General features: G+C 40.7%; 1 long non-coding RNA gene across 1 annotated transcript; it reads left to right on the top strand.

Moving 5' to 3' along the window:
• Window positions 1-160: 160 nt before the first annotated feature.
• On the top strand, window positions 161-3,680 carry LOC112635503. The gene is made up of 2 exons (XR_003121925.1): window positions 161-223; window positions 1,250-3,680. It is a non-coding gene; the product is annotated as an uncharacterized LOC112635503 (long non-coding RNA).
• The last annotated feature ends 7,691 nt before the right edge of the window (window positions 3,681-11,371 follow it).

Raw genomic sequence — 11,371 nt, 5'->3', positions numbered from 1 at the left:
GTGAACAAATATGGAAGCATTTACTTTTTCTCTCTACTTGATTCCTCCAAAATTCAGAAACTATTTGTGAATATTTTTATCTTTAGTTATGCAAGTTCAGTAAAAATCCACTCTGTCTTTATAAGCAGGATCCAATGGGGAATATTGGTTATATTGCTAAGGTTTGGCTTGAAATGTCATATTTAAGAATATGCATAGAGGCCAGGGGTGGTGGTTTACACCTGTAATCCCAGCATGTTGGCAGGCTGAGGTGGGTGGATCACTTGAGGCTAGGAGTTTGAGATCAGCCTGGTCAAAATGGTGAAACCTCATCTCTACTAAAAACACAAAAATTACCCAGGCATTGTGGCACACACCGGTAGTCCCAGCTACTCGAGAGGCTGAGGCACAAGAATCGCTTGAACCCAGGAAGTGGGGGTTGCAGTGAGTAGAAATCACACCACTGCACTCCAGCCTGGGTGACAGAGTAAGACTGTGTCTCAGAAAAAAAAAAAGAAAGTACGTAAAATGCCTTGCTTCATGAGTTCCCAGCTTCACAGGGAATGAGTAAAAATTGTCACTTTCTGGCAGGTTCAAAAACCTTGATTATAAGCAAAATCCAAAGGCTACTTTGGTTTTGTTTCCTAGCCTCAAGAGGTTCTAAAATCTAAAATTTCCTACATCATCAACAGGAGAGAAATGTTATGCTTCTAAGGAAAGCAAAGTTACAACTGTTTTTAGATTTTAACCCTGTACATTGTCTTCAAGTCCTTGTTGTCTGCCTGTAGACTGAACTAGATCCTGGATTCTCCTAAGTTCCTCCAATATTAGATGATAACAGTCCTGATGGAGTCCCCCAACGCTCTTGTCTCGATCCTGACTAGGGATGCTCCAGGCACATTCAGGTGACTTCCCCTTCTTAAAAATCTGACCAACTAGGGACATTAGATACCAGAATTGGGAACAAAGTAGATCCATGAGATACTATGGTCAGTAATGAGATTTTATTGGTCAGTGAATCTTTTTTTTTTTTTTTTTTTCTCAGATGGAGTCTCACTCTGTCTCACCCAGGGTGGAGAGCAGTGGCATGATCTCAGCTCACTACAACCTCCCATCTCCCGAGTTTAAGTGACTCTCCTGCCTCAGCCCCCCAATTAGCTGGGGTTAAAGGCATGTGCCACCACACCTGACTAATTTTTATATTTTTAGTAGACACTGGATTTTGCCATGTGGGCCTGGCTGGCCTCTGGCCTGGAACTCCTGACCTCAGGTGATCCACCTGCCTTGGCATCCCAAAGTGTTGAGATTACAGGCGTGAGCCACTGCACCTGGCCTGCTCAGTGACTTCTAATGCTTGCTGCTGTACCTGTTTAAATACTTCCAGTCATATTTAAATGGGCTTAAAGTTGGCAAAATCTCTGAAAGAGACATCTTCAGAAAGTCTCCTAACGGAACTTAGTGGATAAAGTTTCCGATGTCCAGATATATTCAGCTGGTTTCCCCCGGTATAGGATTTCTTCTGCATTCTACCCTACACGTCTTATGATACCCCTCATATTTTGGCTAAGCATTTGACTCCTCTTTAAAATTGTTCTAACTGGTTTTTAACAGATGTCTACAAGAGATCCCCACCAGGATCCTGCCCACGCAATCCTTGAGACTTTAAACTCACTCCCCCTGGAAATAGGAACCAACTTAACCCAAGAGACTTTGGTTCAAATGTAACCAGTACTTTCCTGAATGCCTCTCCTAAGTAAATGGCTCTAGCTGCCCTATTGGCCACTGCAGTGCCACTAGGATTCCTACAAGCGATCAGATGGGCCCAGAGCAGGTAGCCAACCACTTCTTTGTTGGATGGAATGCAATGCTGTTTGCCAGCGGGTTTGAGCCAGTCCTTCAAGACGGATTCTGAGTGACTAACTGGACCTAAATTTAAATAGCACCCATTTGCTAACTAGATTTCATACAAATGCTCTGAGTTCCTGGAAAACCCACACTCCTTAACTTTGGGACTTTCGAGACTCACCTAAATCAATCAATCAAAGCTCACCTGTGTCAGCTAGTCAGGGATCAGCTGTATTAACTAACGAAAACTACGGGAGTTTCAAATTTTAACCATTCGTTTGTGAAGAAGACATGATTGGGAGCCTGGATATGAACATTTGCATAAAATCTGAGCATTCTCTTTGTTCTCTGGAGCAAATAATGTTAAGTTGTTAACTCTCTGTACCTTTCTTTAGAACTGGATGGAAACAACTCCACCTGAAATGCAGCCCTGATACCAGGGAACTCCTATAGCAAAACACTAAACAACTTTATTACTCTAACCAATGTTTATGTCCCTAATCAGCAAGAAGTAGTTAGAATGGTCATCATCCCTTTCCCTCAAGATTATGGAATGGACATAAAAAAGAAGGGGGTTTGTAACTGCACCAGACTAATCTGTTGTCAGAAAGGTGCTCCTGAACCAGACCCCGAAAGAGGATTCTTGGATCTCCTGCAGGAAGGAATTCAAGGAAAGTCACAGAGTGTGGAGAGAACAGACAGTTTATCAAAAGCTACTAAGTTACAGCGTAGGGCATCCTCCAAAAGCAAGAGGAGGAATGTGCTGTCTTTGTTTTAAACTCTTCTTTTATAGGGGTTTTATCTATGTTAAAGCTAAGCTATGTCTACATGTGGGTAGGCTGTCAGTACGACAAAATTTAGTACTTTGTTGATATAAAGAAACTTACCCTTGTCATCTTAGTGCATAAGTACATCAAAGTATGACTCTAGCTATCTTAAAAGCATGTATCGTTATGTGATATTGGGACATCTGGACATTCTGTTGTCATAGGAGTTTGTCCTTGCAGCATTACTAAATCACTTCCTTAGCTGTAAACATCATATAACCGTAGGTCATGACTGGCAAGGAACATGCCTTGCTAGTTTTTTGATGGAGCTGATTTTAAAATAGTGTCACTCTGGCTTTCCTATGTTCCTGCTTTCCTAACAAATCTGGTTCAACTTTTTTTTTTTTTTTTTTGATTCAATATAACGTTTTTTTCCCATGCTACCTCATTTACAGCCTATAGATATGGTTGGTCTATGTGTTTCCTTGTTCAGCTATGATTCTTACTTTTTTTAATCACACATGCTTTACGGGGGCTTCCACTACCATGAGCCATATTTTCTATGTTACCAGCAACATGTTTGGGTTTGTTTTTTGTTTTGTTTTTATTTCAAATTTTACTTTAGATTTAGGAAGTACTTGTGCAGGTTCGTTAACAGGGGTATATTGCATGACCCTGAGCTTACAATACCAACGAGCCCATCACTCAGGTAGTGAGCATAATATCCAATAGGTAGTTTTTCAGAACTTGCCTTATCTTCCCTCTCTCCCTGCTTTAGTAATTCCAAGCCTATTTTTCCCATTTTTATGTCCACGTGTTCCCAGCATTTAGCTCCCACTTATAGGTGAGAATATGTGGTATTTGTTTTTCTGTGCCTGCATTAATTTACTTAGGATGATGGCTTCCAGCTGCATCTTTGTTGCAAAGGACATGACTTTGTTCTTTTTTATGGCTGTGTAGTATTCCATGGTGTATATGTACCCATTTTCTTTAACCAATACGCTGTTGATAGGCATCTACATTGATTCCATGTCTTGGCTATTGTGAATAGTGCAGCAATAAACATGCATGGTTCAACTTTTATGGTAACAAAGTTGTGAGTTGTTCTTCAGTCGTCATGGACCGTCAGGTCATGTAACCTGAGCATGGGCAGGTGAAACAAGTGTGCAACCACAGGGAAACCTAATCCTTCAGACTGAGGTACAGGCACCAAATGAAGAAGTGGACACAGGATGGCAAGTCCAGGATCCAACTGGATAGAACCCTGGCATCACTTCATGGCAGGATGCAGTCAGATCATGCCTCCCAGCATCACCTCATTGCAAGATCCAATCAGATTATTCCTCACTACCCTGTGCTTATAAAACTTGACCCAACTCCCAGTTGGGCAGGCACTGCTTTGGGAGCTTTGTCCAGTGTTCTCTTGACTTTCTGTAAGTAATAAAATCTCCTTGCTAAATCCTCCCTGGCTGTGGTCATTGGGTTGATACCTGACAAGTGACTGAACCCACCTGCTGTGTGGGTAACATTTAGAACATATTTTCCATGTCTTTATTTTCCTTGACTCTCTGCATTAGTGTCTGTGCACCAGATAAAACAACTTCCTCTCCAGTCTTCACAGGCAGGTCTCATACAGGAGAACACCTTTGCCAATCAGTCCAGACAGAGGTTCTGGGTGCCACTGAAACCTTCATGGTAGTTGAAACCACAATGTTTGTTCTTAATGGTCCTCAGGCATCTAGAGTACGCCAGGTCCTTTCAGTGCTCTCAGTTACGTGAGATAAAATCCAGTTCCTCAGGTAGCAGCCAGAATAACTGGGGTGCTAGTTATTTGGTCTGTGTCCTTTGCTTTTCAGAGAGAAGCTGGAAGCTGGGCTTGATCACTCTGCACTGAGCCAAAGTGGGGAGCAGGGGGAAGTACCCACATGCTTATTAAAAACTGCTCTGAAAATATTTGAAGTACCAGGGCTGTAACAATTATTATTTTAAAAACAACTGCTGTTTTGTTTTGTGTAGCCCTAGAGGTTTAGCAGATGCTGGGCCCTGTCAGCTCAGCAAAACAGGGAAATTAGAAACCAGTCCCTCTGGTAGTCTCTAGAGAAGTTGTGATACCAGATACGTGGTCCAAACCCTTCACTCCTCAGGGATAGGCTAAGAGATGGCAGTTCCTTCCCGATCATAAGGCATTGTATTAGGGCTAGGGATTATGATCAGTGTGTCAAAGTTTTTTCCTACCAGTTTTGATGTGGATAGTTTAACACTCACCTAGGGTGCAGGAGTGGCTAATCAGTTTCTGGATTTCCAGTGATGAGAATTTGCCTGTGTGTTGCTGTCGAATTGATGTGTCCAGGATGACGAAGGAGAGTTTAGGGCCTTCTATTCTGCCGTCTTGTGACTCTGACAGTTTCTTTCAATGTTAAACTATCATACGATCTAGTTACTACATTGGTAGACATTTCTCTCACACAAGTGACAACTTATATTTACACGAAAGCCTGTATATAAAATGTTCATAACAGCTTTATTCATAATAGTCAAAACTTGTGAACATATGTCTCACAGTGGGTGAATAATGAAGTAAACTCTGTTACAGGCATACAATGGAATACTACTCAGCAATAAAAAGGAACGGGCTAGTGATACATACCACAACTTCCTTGAATCTCAAAGTACTTAGGCTAAGTAAGAAAAACCAATTACTGAAGATCACATTCTGTATGATTTAATTTATGTAACATTCTTGAAATGACAAAACTGTACAGATAGAGAATGAGGGTTATGGATGGGTGAGTGGAGAAGAAGGGGTAGAATGGAGAAAGGGTGGTGTGGATCTCTGTGGTGATGGAAGAGTTTTGTTCCCTCATTGTATCAATGGCATTATCTTAGTTGTGATATTATAGTGTAGTTTTTTAGATGTTACCATTGGGAGAAACTGAGCAAAGAAGATGTGGGATCTTTCTGTAATATTTCTTACAACTGCATGTGAATCTACAACTAGCTCAAAATAAAAAGTTTAATTATAAGATAAAAGCTACATGAAATGAAGCAAAAAATAATTCACCCTTTTCATGCACACAGAGTCAGAGACTGTGACATAATTTGCAGGATCTAGTGCAGAATACAAATGTAAAACATCTGGTTCAAAAATTATTAATAATTTTGAGACATTGACGATAAAGCATTAAACCACCTATGGAGCGCTTTAAGCATGATGAACTGTGCTACCACACAGATTGCACATTCACATATCTAGTCCTGCAAATGGAATGAGTTTTGCCCATGATCCATTCACCATTGCCTCTTTGGGCTCAGTGAATTTCCTTCTTCAGGAGGGTAATTTTCTCTTCTTTCTCTGCTAAGCTGTTTAACAGTAGTTGCCCTGCCTAATGGGCTTCATCCATTTCTCTCAGATCGTTTTCATGATGCACTAGGATGAAGCACACCCTTTCTCCTAGTCTTGAGGAAACATCGATATTCAGAATATTTAAATCCAGGCACTGACCAATCAGAAGAGTTTCTGGCCAATGTTCCACACTTGAGGGAAATGACATTATCTGAACCCTGAAGAAAAAGGTTGTAGATATTCTCCAGATCAAAGCATCGCCAGGAAGATTTTAGTTGTTGAAGTTCGTAATATTTCCTAAAGCAGGTATGAATTACTAGTAACTTAACAGGTATATTAACTGATGAAGTTTTCATTTCTCAGAACAAACTAGTCAAGGAAGGTGCTATTATACTCCTTTTATTCATATAGATCTTGAGGCTGACAGAGTTTAATCAATATACTATAATTATTGTGTAATAATAAATTACCATAAACGAGGGGTGCTATGATCTCAATATTTGTGTCTCCCACTCCCAAACTCACACGTTGAAATCCTGACTCTCAAGGTGATGGCATTAGCAGATAAAAGCTTTGGGAGGTGATTAGGTCATGAGGGTAGAACACTGATGAATGGGATTAGTGCCCTTACAAAAGGGACCCACCAAAGTTCCCTTGTTCCTTCCACTATGTGAGGACACATCTAGAAGGTGCCATCAATGAACCAGAAAGTAGGCCCTCACCAGGCACCAAATCTGCCAGCATTCTGATCTTGGACTTCCAGCCTCCTGAACTGTGAGAAATAAATTTCTGTTGTTTGTAAGTTACCCATTTTATGGTATTTTGTTATAGGCCACATGCACTAAAACAAGTGGATTAAAAACAACACAAATTACTCTCTTACTGTCTAGAAATGAGAGATTCAAAATGGCTAAAGTCAGGGTGAAACTGATAGGGCTGCGTTTCTTTTGGAGGCTCTAGGGAAGAAGCTGTTTCCTTGCCTTTGTCAGCTTCCAGAGGTCACCTGTATTCCTTAGCTTGTGGTCCCTTGCTACAGCTTTAAAGCCAGCAGCACAGCGTCTTCAAATCTCTCTCTGACAGTGACACTCCTGCCTTCCCCTAATAAAGACCCATGTGATTAAATTAGGCCCACCTGGATTATCCTCTGTCTTTAGACCCTTAACCACATCTGCAAAACGTCTTTTGTCATGTAAAATAACATCCTTACCTCAAGGTTTTGGGAATTAGCTTATTAATGTCTTTAGGGGGTCATTATTCTGCTTTCCACAAACATTTAAAATTAACTATCAGGCTACAAAAGTCATAAATGAATTGAGCTTGTTTGCCCCAAAGGCTGTGTTCTCTTTTCTTTTTTTTTTTTTGAGACGGACTCACTGTCGCCCAGGCTGGAGTGCAGTGGCACAATCTTGGCTCACTGCAACCTCCACCTCCTGGGTTCAAGCGATTCTCCTGCCTCAGCCTCCCAAGTAGCTGGGATTACAGGTGCGCACCACCAGGTCCAGCTAGTTTTTGTATCTTTAGTAGAGACAGGGTTTTGCCATGTTGGCCAGGCTGGTCTCCAACTCCTGACCTGAGGTGATCCACCTGCCTCGGCCTCCCAAAGTGCTGGGGTTACAGGCGTGAGCCACCACGCCCTGCCAGTTGTGTTCTTTTACATCATAATACACTGCCTTTTATATCCCTCACTTATTCAATATCATTACCATCCATCATGCTGTCACAAACACAGAAACCCAAGAAAAGTGGGATACAGGTCATTGAGAATAAATAATTTTTATAAACTTTTGTTCTTTCTTGTAACTTTTTATCAGTCGGCTATTCCAATGAAGCAAAATCTGATAATATATTGCTTTTATACTACTCAGTTGAGACAGTCACATCTATTGAGGAGCAATGGGTACCTTGAAGGGGGTTTTTTCTTTCCTTTCATATCCGGTCAATTAGTCATCAATTTCCGCCTTCTAATATAGATACCACTAAAAAATTATATTTTGAAAAAAGAAATTTATTTTCTAAATGAAATTAAAATTACTCTGTATGTGTACTTCTTTTCCTCACACTGGAATTCTCTAGGGACCGTGTAAATGCACATCACTGTATCTTATGTTTGTATCAGTTATTTAACACAAGGTTGCATAAGAAAGTAAGCACGATGCTATGGCTTAGAAGTCATGAGATTCACATAGTTTAATATAAAGCTTCTGTGATAACTGGAGAGTTATTTTGACACATTTCTCCTTTCATAATTTATGCACCAGTCATCTCAGATTTCAGGTGTTTTCCCAACTCTGCGATATATTCTCTTCGCTCTGGGCCTAACTAAAGAAACAAGAAGACTTCCTTCAACTGGAAGACTTCTTCCTCTACCTCAAATGCCTCACTTTATTTTTTAAGTTAATTAATTAATTAATTAATTTTTTCTTTCTTTGAGACGGAGTCTTGCTGTGTCGCCCAGGCTGGAGTGCAGTGGCACAATCTCAGCTCACTGCAAGCTCCGCTTGCTGGTTTCACGCCATTCTCCTGCCTCAGCCTCCTGAGTAGCTGGGACTACAGGCACCCACCATGGCACCCAGCTAATTTTTTGTATTTTTAGTAGAGACTGGGTTTCACCGTGTCAGCCAGGATGTATTTATTTATTTATTTGAGACAGAGTCTCACTCTGTCGCCCAGGTGGTGCAACCTTGGCTCACTGCAACCTCGGCCTCTAAGATTCAAGCAATTCTCCTGCCTCAACCTCCCAAGTAGCTGGGATTACAGGTGCAAGCCACCATGCCCAGGTAATTTTTGTATTTTTAGTAGAGATAGGATTTCACCATGTTGGTCAGGCTGATCTTGAACTCCTGACCTCAGGTGATCCACCCACCTTGGCCTCCCAAAGTGCTGAGATTACAGGTGTGAGCCACCATGCCCGGCCTAAATGCCTCACTTTATTTAACTAACTCCAGCTCATTTGATTGGTACTTTCTTGGGAAAACTTCTTCTGGGTTAAGTGCCCTCATTAACTGCTCTCCTAATAAATTATTCTACTGCCATTCACATCTTGTTACAATAAGTCATGCATACCTACTTATTTTTCAGTTCCCTTAAAGGAAGGGACATTACACTCAAAGTCCACCTGGCATGCTGGCTGAAGGGCATGAAGTTTGAAAATATTTGTTAAATGATTATGGACATCTTTAGGACTTCATGAACTTACTTTCAGTTTAGTTTCTACAAAAGGAGAAACTTACAGCAATGTAGAAACAAGAGATTGATATGAATAAATTATGTGACTAACTCGCAGATAATATGTCATTTGATATTTGACCTTTAAAGTAGTTTTCATATCAGATCTTTCGGTTATGGGTTCTATAGCTTACTGTGAACTTAGACATATTAGTTAGTCCCTCACCCAAGATCATCTGAAAAATAAAGGTAATATCAGCCTCATTAGTTAGTTATGCCAATTAAATAAGAACACATGTTTAAACCTCATATTAATGTGTATGGAGCATAGTAAGTAGTAATAAGCTGGAGTTTTATGTTGTCATGCCAGGCTAATAACAGTAAAAGTAATAGTAGTTTCACTGGAAGGTCCAAGGTTAGTGTGGAAATTCCAAGATGATGTGAAATTTATCAGGGTTTACCTTCCATCCCCTTTAAGCTAACAATGAAATCATAAAACGACGTGAAAGGGAAAAGCCTGCCAGTTCGTATCCACTTCTGTGTATGATCATATAACTGGAGAGACATCAAACTCATGCTGAGAACAACTAGAAGGCTGGAGTTGAAGAAAAAGGATTTCATTAAGATTATTAGAGAGTGTTCAAGGCAACTGGAGGGGGAACAAAGATTCTGGAAAGCGGCCACGGAGAAGTGAGTCAGCATTCCAGGAGCCACCCTTCTCTTAGGGGCATCTTGGCCGTGGGTCAGATGCTGACATTCTGGGGAGAAGGCAGTGGATACCAGGCATTTTTTGCAGGGACAGAAAAATCTCTTCCTAAAGCACTTGAAGGGCCAAAATCCCAAAGAGGAGAGAGGGCCAAAGAAATGAGAAAAATTTTTCTCTCAAGCAATTTTGAAATTGTTAAATTTCACAGGTTAGCAAGAACAGTGTGAAAAACAGACTTCAACTTTTGGCAATCACATGTTGTTTAGGAGACAAAACCAAATTCAACTTCCAACAAAGAGAAGCAGCTTTGATCAAAAGTAGGTTCTCAGATGGAATTACTAGAAGGCTTTATCATAGGTCCTAGGAAAAACTAGAAAGGATGAAATAGTAAAGAAAAAGATAGATGGAATCTTACAGAAACTGGAACTCAGCCCTAACTCAACTTCGTTTCTATTCGATTAAGGCAATAGCTGTCCAATCTGGAACTTATTTCTCACAGGTAAGGGGGGGACTACTGTATAGAATTCAAGAAACAGGGAAAATCAATTTATGTTGTCAGAGTTAAGACAGAGATTATATCTGGGGTAACGAGCGTTGCAGGACGTGAGTAGGGCACATAGGATGTTGGTATTGTTTTATGTGGTTTTAAGATATACTTCATTTAGGTACTTGTTACATGTTATATTTGTAATGAATGTGTTTAGTTGTACGCTTATGATTTGTGCACATTACTATAAACTGTATTTTAGTAAAAAGTGCCCTTACCAGCATTTATATACAAGAAATCAACACATCTGACAAGAAGCTCCTGCTGCTAAAGAACCTCTGTGCTCCTGGATTATTCCAGAGGGAGCACAGAAGCTGCACACCGTTCAGGCCCGTTTTTGAAACGTTGTTGTAGCAGCCATAGCAGCAACTTCCCAAAATATCTTGCAGAAATTGAAAACAAGATATTTTTTGAATGAACATAAACTCTTGGGAATGAATTTTAATTTGAGTTGTAGGCCGGGCACAGTGGCTCAAGCCTGTAATCCCAGCACTTTGGGAGGCCGAGACGGGTGGATCACGAGGTCAGGAGATCGAGACCATCCTGGCTAACACGGTGAAACCCCGTCTCTACTAAGAAATACAAAAAACTAGCCGGGCGAGGTGGCGGGCGCCTGTAGTCCCAGCTACTCGGGAGGCTGAGGCCAGAGAATGGCGTGAACCCGGGAGGCGGAACTTGCAGTGAGCTAAGATCCGGCCACTGCACTCCAGCCCAGGCGACAGAGCGAGACTCCGTCTCAAAAAAAAAAAAGAAAAGAAAAAGAAAATTGCTGTTGTCTTTACTCACCTAACATTCATTTCCTCTGAGAGTCAACTCCTTCCTTTCAATACATTCTTATTTTCTATCATGATATTGCTTTGTACCACATAAAATACAATTATAGTTTTTAACAGTCAAAAAATTTTAAGTTATCAAGCATTAGTTTCTTTTGTAACCAAAATACTGTTGGAGAAGTAGCTTCAACTTTTTTTCTTTTAAATTCTTACAAACACCAGTTTATTCTGTTGTGATGAGCTGAT

This window comes from Theropithecus gelada, chromosome 11, assembly GCF_003255815.1.
Source record: "Theropithecus gelada isolate Dixy chromosome 11, Tgel_1.0, whole genome shotgun sequence".
Classification (NCBI taxonomy): domain Eukaryota; kingdom Metazoa; phylum Chordata; class Mammalia; order Primates; family Cercopithecidae; genus Theropithecus; species Theropithecus gelada.
Note: the sequence above shows the minus strand (reverse complement) of the source record. Positions and strands in the feature narration are given on the sequence as shown.